We start from the raw sequence: 15,618 nt of genomic DNA, 5'->3' as shown, positions 1-15,618 counted from the left end.
ACTAGTTGTCGCCGAACTACACACTTAAACATGGTAAGTTTGGGGGCTCCTGGGTGGCTTAGTCGGTTGAGCATCCGACTTCGGTTCAGGTCATGATCTTACTGTTCCTGGGTTTGAGCCCACTTTGAGCTCTCTGCTGTCAACATGGAGCCTGCTTCTGATCCTCTGCTCCTCCCCTGCTCACGTTCTCTTTCCCCTCTCTCTCACAAATAAATTTTAAAAAACAGTAAAAAAAAACGGTAAATTTTATGTTATGTATATTTTAACAGGAAAAAACCCTCTGCCATTAGTTCTTCATTCACTAATATCTGCTTTTGAATAAATTCCTCATTCTTGTTTACTTTTATTTAAGTAAAAAAAAATCTCCAAAAAATTCAAGAATTCTGTTTGAAGAAATCATTTCCAGACTGAAAATCACTTGTTATAGACAGTGAAATCTCTGAGAAAATCTATTTTTTAAAAAAAAATTTTTTTTCAACGTTTTTATTTATTTTTGGGACAGAGAGAGACAGAGCATGAACGGGGGAGGGGCAGAGAGAGAGAGGGAGACACAGAATCGGAAACAGGCTCCAGGCTCCGAGCCATCAGCCCAGAGCCTGACGCGGGGCTCGAACTCCCGGACCGCGAGATCGTGACCTGGCTGAAGTCGGACGCTTAACCGACTGCGCCACCCAGGCGCCCCGAAAATCTATTTTTTTAATGTTATGTCAGAAGCAGTTGGTAAATGAAGAACATAAAGAATTTTAAGTTTCAGAGAGCTGAAGTTTTCTCACAACCCCAGATAAAAACATTAGTTCCTAACATTACTTCCTCCACCCCCTCCCAAAAAGATCTTTAATAACATGGAAGTGTCTCCTTGTAAGTATCTAAAACATGCCAAATAAAGGAGAGGGGAGGCTTTCTGGATGTGTTGTTGGCTGTCATTTAATTGTCATTTTACGGCCAAGGAAATTGAGGATTAGAGAGGTTAAGTATTTTGCCCGAGGTCACACAGTTTGGAAGAACTGGGTCTAGACTAGAATCTAAAGCAATTAAACTCCCAATCCTCATTGTTAACAATTTGCTTTTCATATGCAAATGTATTTCTTGCTTCAAACTATGTAATAATTATAAATAATGCAATAGGGATGGGGGTAAGACGATGGCATTGAGTAATACCCCAAACAACTAAAGTAAATTGCTTCTAAATAGTGCAAGAGTCATAAAGCACTCCATCTGGAACGTCCCTCTAAAAGCAGGTCATTGGGACATCTGGGGGCTCAGTCTGTTAGACATCTGCCTTTGGCTCAGGTCATGATCTTACGGTTCTCAGGGTTTGAGCCGGGCATCGAACTCTCTGCTGTCAGCTAGAGACTGTTTCAGATCCTCTGTCCCCTTTTCTCTCTGCCCTTCCCCCGCTCGTGTTCTCTCTCTCAAAGAATAAACATTAAAAAAGTTAATAAGAAAAAATAAAAGCAGGCCATCAATAAAACCCTCTCACCACAGCACTGAAAGCAAAAAAGCAAATCATTTTGCAGAGAGCAATTAGCATGACGTAGATGTAAACTCTGGGTGTTTCAGTCTGAACCTTAAACAGTTGTAGACAGACTGAAGATTTAATACAGTTTCTATTCCCCACACCCACAGCAGCCCCACCCCCACCCCACCCCATACCAGGAAGTTCCCAGCTGGGCATGAATCTGCATGATACCAGCAAGGAGGGTGAAGACTGGTATGAGAGCTTCAAAAGGATCAACGGGTGGATCAGAGCCAGAACAGGAGAACAAGTAGAGAGTTGCTTATCTTACTTTTAGCTGCAGGTTTTTCCAACACCCTATTGAAAAAGTGTTGAGTCAACACCTTTGTGATCATATATAGTCTAAATATCTTCGTGCTCACACGTATCAGGAACTGTTGGTGCATGTATTTACATTTAGGTGAGCCAGACCTAGGGTAACACTATAGGCAAAAGCAGCCATAATTTTGTATCTCCCCAGATCTGCTCCTCTTATCCTTTGGGAATTCCAGTTTTTTCATACCCTCCAGAAATGGTCGAAGAGGGACTAGAGATTGTTTTTCCATAAGCAACTTGGTCTAGTTCATGGAATCATTTCTTTCCTCTCCTACTCACCTCACTGCAGTTATTAGATATGACTCTGGTAATTTCCAATCTGCTGAATGGCAACTGTGATGCTGATGTTTGCTGAAGCTGCTGCCACTGCTGTTGAACATGCAGAGGTGTGCCGTTTAGGGGCCAACATCCGGATGTAGAAGGCAACGATTCCCTTTGTCTGATCCATGAAGTCAGATGGCCTGGGTTCAAATGCAACTTTGTCATTCACTAGGTATATGAATATGAACAAGTCTTCGTGTATTTATCAAACGGGAATTTCAATAGCCCTTACCTGATAGAATTGTGACATGATGCATGTAAAGTGCTTAGCTAACATTAAGTGCTTATTATAAACCATCTTAGATTATCTTAGATGGGGTGGCTTATAAACAACATAAACTTATTTCTCACTGTTCTCAGGGCTGGGCAATCCAAGATCAAGGTGCTGGCAGATTCAGTGTCTAGTGACAGCCTGCTTCCTAGCTCATGGAACATCATCTTCTCACTGTGTCCTCATATGGTGGAAAAGACAAGGGAGCTCTCTGTCTTTTACGAGGATGTTAATTCCATTCATGAGAAGCTTCACTCTCATGATCTAATCTCCCCCAAAAGGACTCACCATAACATTGGGGGATTTAGAATTTTGAGAGGACATAAGCATTAAGTCTATAGCATGAACTAAGCAATGTACTAATATCGTTTTTATTGATAAGAAGCAAGGAGTGGGGAGGGGTACCTGGATAGCTCAGTCTGTTAAGCCCCCAACTCTTGATCTCAGCTCAGGTCATGATCTCACAGTTCATGAATTTGAGCCCTACATCAGGCAACACACCATCAGTGCCTGCTTGGGATTCTCCACCCCCCCTCCTGCCGTCCTTCCTCTGTTTGCTCTCTCTCCCTCTCTCTCTCTCTCTCTCTCTCTCTCTCTCTCTCTCTCTCTCTCGCAGAATAAATAAACTGAAAAAAAATTTTTTTTTAATGGTAAGAAGCAAGGGGAAGATGCCACTCTCTGCATTCCATATAATAAACAGCTCTGCCCCTTTTCAACTTGGTCTTTAATGACAACAGCCCCCCACTTTAGGGTCTAGACTGGCCGGGAACAACATTAATGGTAGACAAGATGCTAAACTCAGAAACAGTTTTCTATACAGGCCCATATGTGATTCTTGGAGTTAACCAAGTATCCAGGACATTTAATAAACTGTACCTAGTTTATTAATTACATAATTCCAGTACAATATTTTTTCTGTCTTTTTAAAGTACCAAAAATGATCAGATAAAAAAGGAGAATATACTTAATTTTCAGGGACTTTCAGGCATTGTTAAGGAGGACCCCAAATATAATAAACTTCTCTAAAATTTGAGTTGTCCAGGTGCAAAAGACACAGGTAATATGAAATATCTCTTACAGAATGGTGCCTGGTGAATCATATCTAACCAACATTAAGGATTTCACGAATTCCTCTTGGGAATTATCTTAAAAAAAAAAATCAGTCAATGAAGAGATCGAAGCAAAGAGTTCAGAAACAGAGAAACTGTAGTGGGAAAGCTGGCCGTGAGTATAGGCTCTGTTAAAAACGCAGAAATGACACTATGGAGTTACTATGGAGATTTTGCTACAGGCTGGAAAATAAATGTTAAAAATCATATAATGTGTAAACTATAATAATAGTCTAAATAAACATTAGTAAGAGGAATGCCAGAAGCGATAAGGTCCTTGATCTTTTCTTAGCAAGATGTTAATTACTACCAGCTAAGATATAAAGGTTTTATTAAAAAATAAACACAACTTCAACCTCTTTGTATTTTTCATAAGTTCTTTCTTAAGAGGATTCTTTCAGGGGCACCTGTGTGGCTCAGTCGGTAGAGCATCCAACTCCTGATTTCCGCTCAGGTCATGATCTCACAGTACATGAGTTCAGGCCCCATGTAGGGCTCTGTGCTGACAGCGTGGAGCCTGCTTGGAATTCTCTCTCTCCCTCTCTCTGCCCCTCCCCCCCCCCATTTGCACTCTCCCTCTCTAAATAAATAAATAAACTTTTTTAAAAGAAGACTCTTTTAGAAAATACTACCTCTCGTAGTCAAGAACTATGTCCTGATTTTGAATTTCAACAACTCCTTTAGCTTCACTTCTTTTTTATAGTGTATGTCTGAATTAAATCACATTTATAAACAGGACTTATTATCGCTCTTCTTCCTTGCTGTCACTGGAAAACATCTTAGGTGAGTTTCATTACTGTGGACTTGTGGTTCAGGGCAGACTTGCGGGGCTAAGCAGGCCCTACTTCCCCTTTTGATTCAGGGTCAAGCCATGAGTCTCACTCCTACAGCCTTAATTCACGGGCCCTGCTGCATGGCTTGCACCTGGGCCTTGGACGGGACTACTTAACCCAATCTATGAACCTACCTGAAACCAAACTTCAGGTAGAAAACTTAGGGGTCAAGAATTGGGGCAATTTGTCTCCCTTCCCCAAAGACAGCTGGGCTCCTCATATAAATAGTTTCCTTCAACTTTTCAGTTAAGGAGCTGGCTTTAAACTAAATGCCTCTTTCTTCTGTTTCCTATCACCCATGCCCTCTAGTATGCACAAGTTATAATGCTCTGCTTAAAGATGGTCTTCTGTCTTTATCCACTGAGGAGGGAGTGGCAACATCTTTTGCATAAGAAGAAAAAGAAAATATTCATGTAATCCTTTCTAGGGCATAAATTTGACAGATTGTCCTATTAGGTAAGTAAATAAAAGCTTAATATATATATACTTGTAGTTCAGTGTAATTCAGTGAAACACTTCAGACAGTGCTAGAATTGTCATAGTAATTTGGTACCATGAGTGAGTCACCTTGGAATACTACTAATACTACTACTACTAATTAGTAATCTAATACGTTTTATCTATTGGTGTTCCAGGAGAATATGTACCTCTATTATTTGTCATGAGAATTACCTCGTTAGTATATTAATGGTAACTCTCTTTTTTTTTTTTAAGAGTGTTTTTTAGGGGTGGCTCAGTCAGCTAAGCTTCCAACTTAGGCTCAAGTCATGACCTCACACCTCATGGGTTCAAGCCCCATATCAGGCTCTGTGCTGACAGCTCAGAGCCTAAGCCTGCTTCAGATTCTGTGTCTCCCTCTCTCTCTGCCCCTCCCCTACTCACACTCTGTGTCTCTCTCTCAAAAAATAAATCAACACTAAAAAAAAAAAAAAGAGTGGTTCAAAAAAAAATGTTTATTTATTTTTTAGAGAGAGACAGAAGGGGAGGAGTGGCAGAGAGCAAGGAGATGGAGAATCCCAAGCAGGCTCCCACCTGTCAGTGCAGAGTTCAATGTGGGGCTCGAACTCATGAACTGTGAGATCATGACCTGAGTGGAAGTCAGGTGCTTAGCTGACTGAGCCACCCAGTTGCCCCTATTATTGGTAATTCTTGATTAGTCTTGGTGTTACATGTTGAATGATTGTCAAGATTTCACCACAAAAAGGCAACCATTATGTGTACATCTTTAAAGAGGAGTATAAAATTTCTTAACACTTCTAGAGAACATAAAATGAGTCCATATTTTAATTTCTTTTATGTGCAGCTAGTACATGTAAAAAGGACATTTTTACTGCTTAGGATACAGACTCTATGCAATAACACTATATAAAACTTTAAAATTAAAAAAACCACTTTTATATTATTTTTATTACCGGTAATATTTTTTTTTCTGATTAGAATATTACTATTTACTACAGAAAACTTGGAAAATACAGAAAAGCACAAAGAGAAAATTAGTCACCCATATTTCTTCAGCCAGATTTAAACCTGTTCACATTTTTTAAGTTTATTTGTTTGTTTTTTGTTTTTTAGATGGAGAGAGAGCATGAGCAGTAGAGGGAGAGCAAGAACGAGAGTGAGAGCGAGAGCGAGAGAGAGAGAGAGAGAGAGAGAGAGAGAGAATCTCAAGCAGGCTCCATGCCCAGTGGCTCAACCTGAGCCGAAATCAAGAGTTAAAGGTTGGGGAGCCTGGGTGGCCCAGTTGGTTGAGTATCTGACTTCAGCTCAGGTTGTGATCTCATAGCTCGTGAGTTTGAGCCCTGTGTCAGGCTCTGAGCTGAGCGTGTTTCAGATTCTGTGTCTCCCTCTCTCTCTGTCCCTCTCCTGCCTCACACTCTAAGAACTAAATAAACATAAAAAAAAAATTTTTTTTAATTAAAAAAAAAGAGTCGGGTGCTTAACCAACTGAGCCATCTAGGTGCCCCAAACTTGTTCACATTTTAATGTAAGATCTGTTGCTATTTTTTTGACATACATATGTGTACCATTTATTGAAAACATTGGGTTCTTACCATACATTTAGTTTTATAGTTTGATGTCTTTCCTTACCATATTGCAGTTTTTTTCATGTTATTCAGTATTCTTCCGTGATGTTTTTTAATGGCTGGAGAAGATATACTCTGTTTAACCAAACTCCTATTTTAGACATTTTAAGTTATTTCTTGTGTTTTACTATTATTTACTTTAAGCAATTTCTAGAAGTAGAATTTTTGGGTAAAAGTCCCTGTACATGTTGCAGGCTTATGATACCTACTGCAAATTGCACACAGCCAATGTCTCCACCCCTCCCCCATAGTCACACTAAACTTCATTTATACCCTCACTAGAAATGCAGGCAAAGTCCTGTTTCCAGCACCTATCATTGCTAATTTCTTTAATTACTAGAGAAGGATTTTTTCCCCTCATATATTGAATTGCCTTCTATGTACTTTGTCTGTTTTCTAACTCGTGTATTCAAATTTCCTAATGATTTTTTTTTACTTTGAAAAATAAAATAAATAGTAAGGTAATTATCCTTTTCATATATTTGCAAACACTTTCCCAGTTTATTATTTTCCCCTTTAATTTTGTTTGACATTTTTTTGACATAGAGATGTTTTAAATTATTTATGTTGTCAACCTTATCAATCATTTCCCTTCTGTTTTCTTCCTTTGGTTTATGTAATTACACAGGAGTATTCACTCAGTGAAATTCATCCAGCACACTTATGATTTGCATACTTTTTCTGTATGTATATTTCAAAAACATTTCCCAAAAATGAATCAAAGGTAAAGATCTTTTCTAGCCTCTAAATATGTGTGTGTACACACATGCGTGCACATGCATATACACACATGTATATACATATATATTATTTTGGCTATTTTCCTCATTCTTAAAATTCTTTAATCCATTTGGGTATGCTGTCATAAAGTGAACTAACCAAATGTATTTTTCCAAACTGTCAATTAATTTTAGCAGAATCATTTTTCTTTGAGTATAGATAAATACCCTTTGTCCCCCCTTAACCTCAGCATCCACATTTGCAAAATGAATAAGATGGATTGATCTCTTCCCTACACTCTGTGTCTAAAGTTCTATAATGTAGTAACATAAATGTTAAATAATAATCAATGGTGATTTAAAACCCTAAGAGGAGGAAACCAAAACTAAATATACCAACCAGGCACTTCATCTAACAAGTCCAGACAGACATGAATAACCAACCTATTAATGGAATTATGTTCATATGAGCAAAGTTCAACATGTTAAAAAGGATGAAAATGAACGTAGAAAAGCTCTTTCTTCCATACTTGTAAATAGTTCAAGGAAGAAATTACCAGCAGCAAATCTAGCCACATCAACAGTAGAGCATCATCCTCTCCCTTCCAGAGTGGGAGACCCATTTGCCCCCCCTGGTTCCCGCACATCCACATAGCCCTCCATCAGCTCCTGATATTGATCTTGGAAGCTTTGCAGACATTGACCTAGTTAGGTACAGAATCGAAATTGAATTACCATTTTCATGTTTATACAAGTCAATTACCGTTTGCCCTTGAGCTCTTCAGGAATTGACACATTCAGTGAGTAAATTTTGGTACTGAAGCTTTTAATCCCAGAAATTGGACCTAACGGGGTTTAGCATAGGAGCAAACAGGAGGTAATTCTATTCATTATTACTGAATCACTGTTGTTTTCAATGTTTCTAGTCTCCTAATTGGAGAAGCATACATTGCCATCACCTAGCCTAGCACCAGCATTTTTGGGACCTTCTGCTCCCACTATCATTGTCATGACCACCTACTGCCTCCTGGAGTAGTAACTAGGGCAAATTCATGGAGGCACCAATGCTCCCTCATAATTATGAGGACCACCTCCCACCACGGTAACCTGAGGTCCTCTCTTAATTCTTTGGTCTTTAGAACATGGGGCTTGATGAAATCAGTATATATCCCCTTTGACTCAACACCCAGGTGCTTCTGGAATTCTGGATACCAATATTCATTAAAGGCTCATATAGCTCAGGGCACCTGGGTGGCTCAGTCGGTTAAACGTCTGACTCTTGATTTTGGCTCAGCTCATGATCTCACAGTTCATGAGATAGAGCCCTGCATCGGTTTCTATGGTGACAGTGCAGCGCCTGCCTGGGATTCTCTCTTTCCCTCTCTCCCTCGGCCCCTCCCTCGCTTGCACGCACTCAGTCTCAAAATAAATAAAACTTAAAAGATCATACAGCTCTTAAGACTATTGACAAGACAAGCCATATTCATTGCTAAGGGCAGGAGTCAGTAATGAATTCTACTTTGTATTTACAATTAGGAACAGACCGCTTTATTAACTAACACTTGTTTCCTGCCTCTTTAGTCTCAGGACGTTTGTCAAAATTCTAGCATGCCTGGTTTGTATCTCTGCTGGTGTCTCATTTTTAGTAAGGGAAGTCAGGAGACAAAAAATGAAAACTGCCTTCCTCACTGACCATTCAATACTGACCATTCAAACACAGTCATGTGGTTTGGTTGTATTACACACCAGAGATCTTGTAATGAATTTTATTTTCTATTAAATCAAGACCTGATTTACTCTAAGGCTGAATCTACTCCAGGAGCACAGAAAAATCTGTCTGTGTTGTTCCCTAATTTGTCCCTAATAACTATAATTGTATCTATCACACATTTACTGGGGGGAAAAGGGAGTATTTTAAAATCTATTAATTTTTTGAATAGGTAATGCAGGCATATAGTACAACATTCAAAAGACATAAAAGGACACCCAGTGAAAACTTGGTTTTCCTTCTGTGTTCTCTTAGCCACTCAGATACCCTCCTCAAGCAAAAACTATTATCAGTTTTTTCTGTATCTTTCCAGAAATAACAATCATATGCATACATACACACACATATTTCACACAAATGGTGTATGTTAGACACAGTTTTACATCTTGCTTTCTTCAATTAGCAAAATATCCTTGACAGAGTTATTTCTTGAAGAGAGATTTATTAACATTTCATAAAAAGCTACCTCAGTGAAAGATATTTTGGTTTTCTTACATAGTCAATATGAGAAGTTAGTTAAAACTGTTTATGCCTTTCAATGGAAATTTCGTCAATTATGAATGATTTTTTAAGAAAAGAAAACTGAGGGGTGCCTGGGTGGCTCAGTCAGTTAAGTGTGTGACTTTTGATTTTGTTTCAGGTCATGATCTCACAGTTTGTGAGTTCAAGCCTCACATTGGGCTCTGTGCTGACCCTGCAGAGCCTGCTTGGGATTCTCTCTCTCTCTCTCTCTGCCCCTCCCCCTGCTCACTTTTGCTCTCTGTCTCAACATAAATAAACTTAAAAAAAAGAATGCAGGGGCGCCTGGGTGGCTCAGTCGGTTAAGCGGCTGACTTCGGCTCAGGTCATGATCTTACGGTCTGTGAGTTCGAGCCCCGCGTCGGGCTCTGTGCTGACAGCTCAGAGCCTGGAGCCTGTTTCAGATTCTGTGTCTCCCTCTCTCTGACCTTCCCCCGTTCATGCTCTGTCTCTCTCTGTCTCAAAAATAAATAAACGTTAAAAAAATAATAAAAAAAAAAGAATGCAGAGTATATCATTAATAAAGTTAAAAAAAAAAAAAAAGAAAAGAAGACTGATTTTCCAAGAAGGTAGTAAGAATTAATTCAGAAGTTGAATATCTTCCTGGATTAGACTGTATCTTATAATTTAAAATTCTTCCAGAATGACCAAGGTTTCAGAGAGATTGAAGCAGACAGAGTCCTTTCAAAGATCCAAGAATGTATAGGAGAAAGAAGGTCTCTCTCCTTCTGAAACTGTGAATGCTAAAAGCCGCAGGTAGGGAGCGCCTACCACAAATAAAGCCCAGAGCCAAAGCTGAGTCATGATGGGGTCATTTGAACCTCTGGATCCAGCTATGCCCGAAGCAGGATTGGAACTAAGGGGAAGTAAGTGAGGCACTCATCTCAGGAGCAAAATTTACATGGATGCAAAAAACACCTCAGTCATCAAAAAATGTATAGTATTTTAAATAACTTTTTTTTTGTCTCTTCTTTAAAGTTATTTTTTTTATTTAACTTTATTTTTTATTTTTTAAAATTTACATCCAAATTAGTTAGTATATAGTGAAGCAATGATTTCAATAGATTCCTTAATGCCCCTTACCCATTTAGCCCATCCCCCCTCCCACAACCCCTCCAGCAACCCTCAGTTTGTTCTCCATATTTATGAGTCTCTTTTGTTTTGTCCCCCTCCCTGTTTTTATATTATTTTTGTTTCCCTTCCCTTATGTTCATCTGTTTTGTCTCTTAAAGTCCTCATATGAGTGAAGTCATATGATTTTTGTCTTTCTCTGACTAATTTCACTTAGCTTAATACGCTCCAGTTCCATCCATGTAGTTGCAAATGGCAAGATTTCATTCTTTTTGATTGCCGAGTAATATTTCATTGTATAAATATATACCATATTTTCTTTATCCATTCATCCATTGATGGACATTTGGGCTCTTTCCACACTCTGGCTATTGTTGATAGGCTGCTATAAACATGGGGGTGCATGTGTTTAAATAACTTTTTAAAAATTAAAATTAATGTAAAAATATCCACAATTGAAAAAAAAAACTTCTAAAATAAAACAGGATCCTACTGTGCACTTTCATGACCTGCCCCCCTCTCTAATCCCAGCTCTGAGATATATCTTGGTTATGAGAGCAGTTAAATTCTATAAATTCTTTTTTTCACCCAGGTTAATTTTAGGTCTGTCATTTCCAATGGAAAGGGTTCTATCCAACATAGCATTTCACAACATTCTCACAGCACTGCATGATTTACTGCATGTATAGTGCTTAGCAAGTACTTGATGTGCATATAAGTGTTGATGGTTTGGGCTGTTGTTCACTCACTGAAACATCATCTCCCTTCCCCCTACAACCCTGAAACAGTCCAAACTCCCACATAAGTTTATTGCAGATATCTTCAAAACTGTAAAATACAGTGCTGTCTCCATGGGTCCCGGGAACAACCCCAGGTGTTGTGCTCTGAATCCACCTCAGCGTGGGTTCCAAGGTCAAGCTGTCCACTAGTTGCTCCCAGCAGATGACCAAATGCAGCATGGAAACAAAGGCAAGCTCACTGCAGGCTCATTCCTCACTGGTAACTTTGGTTTGAGGATTCCCCATTGGCCTTGCTGAACTGCTTAGAACTGCTCTGCATTCTAAGATCCTTCCCACCCACCTTTCTTTCCTTCCCTCTCCTTCACAGGGGTCAGAAGGGTGAGGTTGTCTCTCCTCTAGTCCCTCTCTGTCCATCTTCACTCAAAGGCATTTTCTCCAAGAAATTTCATACACTTCTAATCCTGTCTTGACATCTGCTTTTGGGAGGACCTCAACTAACCCAGCTTGTAATCATCTTTTCATTTCTGTGTGCACATTTCTCCCTAAATGACTCAGGCCATGCAGAACTATCAGACTTGTTACAACACACACACACGCACACGCACATGTGCACACACACACACACACACACACACACACACACTCATTCAAAATTTCTTGGCCATCAGTTGGCCTTAGGGACTTGGCAGTATTAGTTAGGGGACACAAGGCTGCGGTTAAAATCACCAGGAACCACAAGCACTGGCAGATTATCAAGAAGCTGAATTATGGACAACTGTTCCTCCTCTTCCCCTCTCCCTCCCCCCAGCCTTTTTTGTCATCATTTATTTATTTAAATTAGTTAAGAAATAGGAATGATCCCAGTATTTTCTAGTTTAATTTTCTGAAACACCTATGTATATTCCTGGCACCTCAAAATTGGAGTTTCTGGCACATCAACCTTATTCCCATCCCCCACTACTCAATCCCAGTTATTGAGGCACCACAAGGGAACCACGTGGGTCAAATGTGTTGCCACCACTTAATCTCCTTTGTATCAATAGCTCCTCTTGAAAAACAAGCAAGCAAAAAGAATTCTTACACCTTTTAGAGTTGTTTTATGATATCTACATTGACCAGCTTCTGCTTAAGAGAAAGGATCTACCTCAGCCACAAACCAGACTGTTGCCTGTCTTGCCCTGCAAACCTGTGCCAGAACCCAACACCTTCATGATCCATCCCCACCAGTGGGTTACCAAGCATTTTTAAAGACATAACCTTGTCATAAGAGATATCTAGTGACTCCTGATCCACCACAATGAGAGAAAGTATGCACGTCCCAACATACAAGGTCTATGCCATGCCAGAAATCTCAGTAAACCAGAACCAGTAAGCCAAAAAGCCTCCTTCTTAAAGTGGAACAGGCATGCAGGGACTATACTTACTCGTTTTATGATAATGACTTTGTTCCAGAGTCGTGATGATATCATAGCAATTTGGATACTGTTTCAATACTGGTTAATTTTCCTAGGTACTGGGAATCTCTTTCTCATAGCCATAAACACTACTAAGCTAGAAACTGATAATAACTATTGCTTCTGGAGGAACTCTAGCTAACTGGCAAGTCATAAGGAAAAAAAATACTTTTATATCCTTTTATAGCTACTAAAATTGAAGCTATACAATTGCATTGCCCACTCAACAAATATGATGTAAAATAAAAATAGACCGTTTTGAATTTTAGATGGCCTTATCAGAATCAAATAAAAGTTCATAATTCACCTAATTAGGGAAAATGCTTATCTTAGTCTGTTCGAGCTGCTATAATAAAAATGCTACAGGGGCACCTGGGCGGCTTAGTTAAGTGTCTGACTCTTGGTTTTGGCTCCTGTCATGATCTCACGGTCCATGAGACCAAGTCCCGCATTAGGCTCTTGCACTGACAGTGCGGAGCCTGCTTGGGATTCTGTCTCTCTCTCCTCTCTCTCTACCCCTACCTCTCTCTCTCTCAAAATAAAAATACCGTAGACTGGGTGGCTTAAACAACAAACATTTCTCACAATTCTGGAGACTGGAAAGTCTAAGATGAAGGCACTGGCAAATTCGGTGTCTGGTGAAGACCTTCTTCCTAGTTCATGGATAGCCTTTTCCCTACTGTATACTCACATGGTGGAAAGGGCTAAGGAACTGTAGGATCTCTTTTATAAAGGCACTAATTCCATTCGTGATGGCTCAACCTTCATGACCTAATTATTTCCCAAAGGCCCCATCTCTAAATACCATTACATTGGGAGTTAGGGTTTCAACATATGAATGGGAGGGGGGTGGTGGTCACAAACATTAAATCCCTAGAAATACTATTCTATATAACACTTTTACAGTGATATCTTAACTATACCACCTGCTACAGGAACACTTGGACTTCCCTCCTTCACATCCCTGATTCCTTCTAAAAATGTCATCCATTCCATCATCAAGAATACAGCATTTCAAAATAACTATGCAGTCTATGATTCAGATTTCATAATACTTTCTTCCACAAGGCTGTCTAAGATTCCTAATTCCCTAACTGGCCCCAACCACCTTGTATTCACTTTCCAGCAAGATGGGACAAGGTAAAAATTTTCCATAGATCAGCATAGATCCCAAAAGATAGAAACTCTTTGACACTTCAGATGTAGCTTTTAAATCCCAATAAATTGAAGACAAAATCATGTACATATAGGCACTTACTGTTTTTTCTACTGAGATGGTCCATAATTTTAATCAAATTCTCCAAGTGGTTAACAACCAAAAAACCTTAAGAACCATGTAGGACAAGTTTTGGTGCCAGGCCTATATTTACTCAGCATATATCGTTCCCATATTTCCTATGGGTAAGAACCAATGACTGATTGACTGCCTGAGGGCCTTCTCTAACTGCAGGAATGTGCTGGACTCCTGAAGGACAGACTGGGAATGCTGGGGAGTTCATATCCCAGGAAAAGCCTTCAGCCATCAACATATGGGGGTTGGTAAATAAACACCCCAGCTCCCCACCCTTCAGATGGAACAACTCCAAGACTTTGTCTACACAGTCTTTCAGGATCTCCCATTGGGATTGATGCATTACCCAGAGTCAATCTACATATCAACATACCTTCTGTTGGCTTTTTTCCATGGTTATCTCACTTCCCCATTTCCCTCCTTGTGTTTCCTGGAATCCTATTCTAAATAAAATCTTGCAGTTACATCTGTACCTCAGGGTCAGCCCAAGTCAAACCACTACTCTACTGGTTCCCATATAGGTTATTCATCCTGGTTATGCTTAGTTCATCTATACTCTAACCAACCAATGCTAAAATCAGATGCCTGCTAAATGGGCCGAGTTCTGGGGTGCCTGGGTGGCTCAGTCAGTTAAGCATCTGACTCTTGGTTTCAGCTCAGGTCATGATCTCACAACTTTGTGGGCTTAAGCCCCACATCAGGCTTTGCACTGATGGTGCAGAGCCTGCTTGGGATTCTCTTTCTCTCTCTGCCCCTCCCCCACTTATGCTGTCTCTGTCTCTCTCAAAATAAATAAATTTAAAAAAATTTTTAAAAAATGGGTTGAGTTCTATATTGATCTTTGGAAACCTATCTGTGTTTCACTGACCCTTTCTATAATGATTACATTAGACCCTTGTCAACAACAACAACAAAAAAAACATCCTGGAAAGCAAGGATTTTGTCAGAGGCAAGGAAAAGCTTTATTGCCATGCAGTTTGCAAACCAGGGAGATAATAGCCTTCGGCTGCAACCGAAAGTACACTTCAAAGGGGAAGGATTAAGCTCAGGGTTAAATGGGCAAAAACCATAAGTTCTGTGCCCTTTATGTGGGGACTGGTCAGACTCAAGTCCCAAACTGCAAGTTTCAGGAGTACAGTGGCAAGGAGGATAGAGTTCACTATTTCTGGTAGCACTTTCAGGATGTGGCAGCCGTTCAAGAGCATGACAGGATGTGTTACAGGGGTCTTTTTGCAAATTGTGCTGAATTTTGTGCAAGCTTGCCACCTTAGGTGGTGCTGACTGGTTTTGTTCCTCATGGTCATTCAACCTGATTAAAATTTTAGTTTTTTCTCCTTTTACATGGGGAACCCATACTCTCTATTACTTGTTACTGTCTAATTATTGGGTCTTTTGTTATAACCCTAGTTTGTATTTAACCTCACTATATTCCATATACACTAGAGGTAGTTTATGGAGAAAATACATTTTTCTTCCTAATATCTTAGGCTTTTGTATCTAGCATCATACCACATATGATTATCTCAACAGATGCAGAAAAAGCACTTGACAAAATCCAACATCTTTTACTGATAAAAACTCTCCACAAAACCAAGGATAGAAGGAAG

The 15,618-nt window shown here is 39.6% G+C and overlaps 1 long non-coding RNA gene across 4 annotated transcripts in view; it reads right to left on the bottom strand.

Moving 5' to 3' along the window:
* LOC109503373 overlaps positions 1-15,618 on the bottom strand; it is a 132,875-nt gene that overhangs the window by 98,770 nt on the left and 18,487 nt on the right. For all 4 annotated transcript variants that reach the window (XR_006584917.1, XR_006584915.1, XR_006584916.1 and 1 more), the window contains exon 3: positions 2,111-2,292. This is a non-coding gene — a long non-coding RNA (uncharacterized LOC109503373). The remainder of the gene's footprint in view (positions 1-2,110; positions 2,293-15,618) is intronic.

This window comes from Felis catus, chromosome C2 (genome assembly GCF_018350175.1).
Source record: "Felis catus isolate Fca126 chromosome C2, F.catus_Fca126_mat1.0, whole genome shotgun sequence".
Taxonomy (NCBI): domain Eukaryota; kingdom Metazoa; phylum Chordata; class Mammalia; order Carnivora; family Felidae; genus Felis; species Felis catus.
Note: the sequence above shows the minus strand (reverse complement) of the source record. Positions and strands in the feature narration are given on the sequence as shown.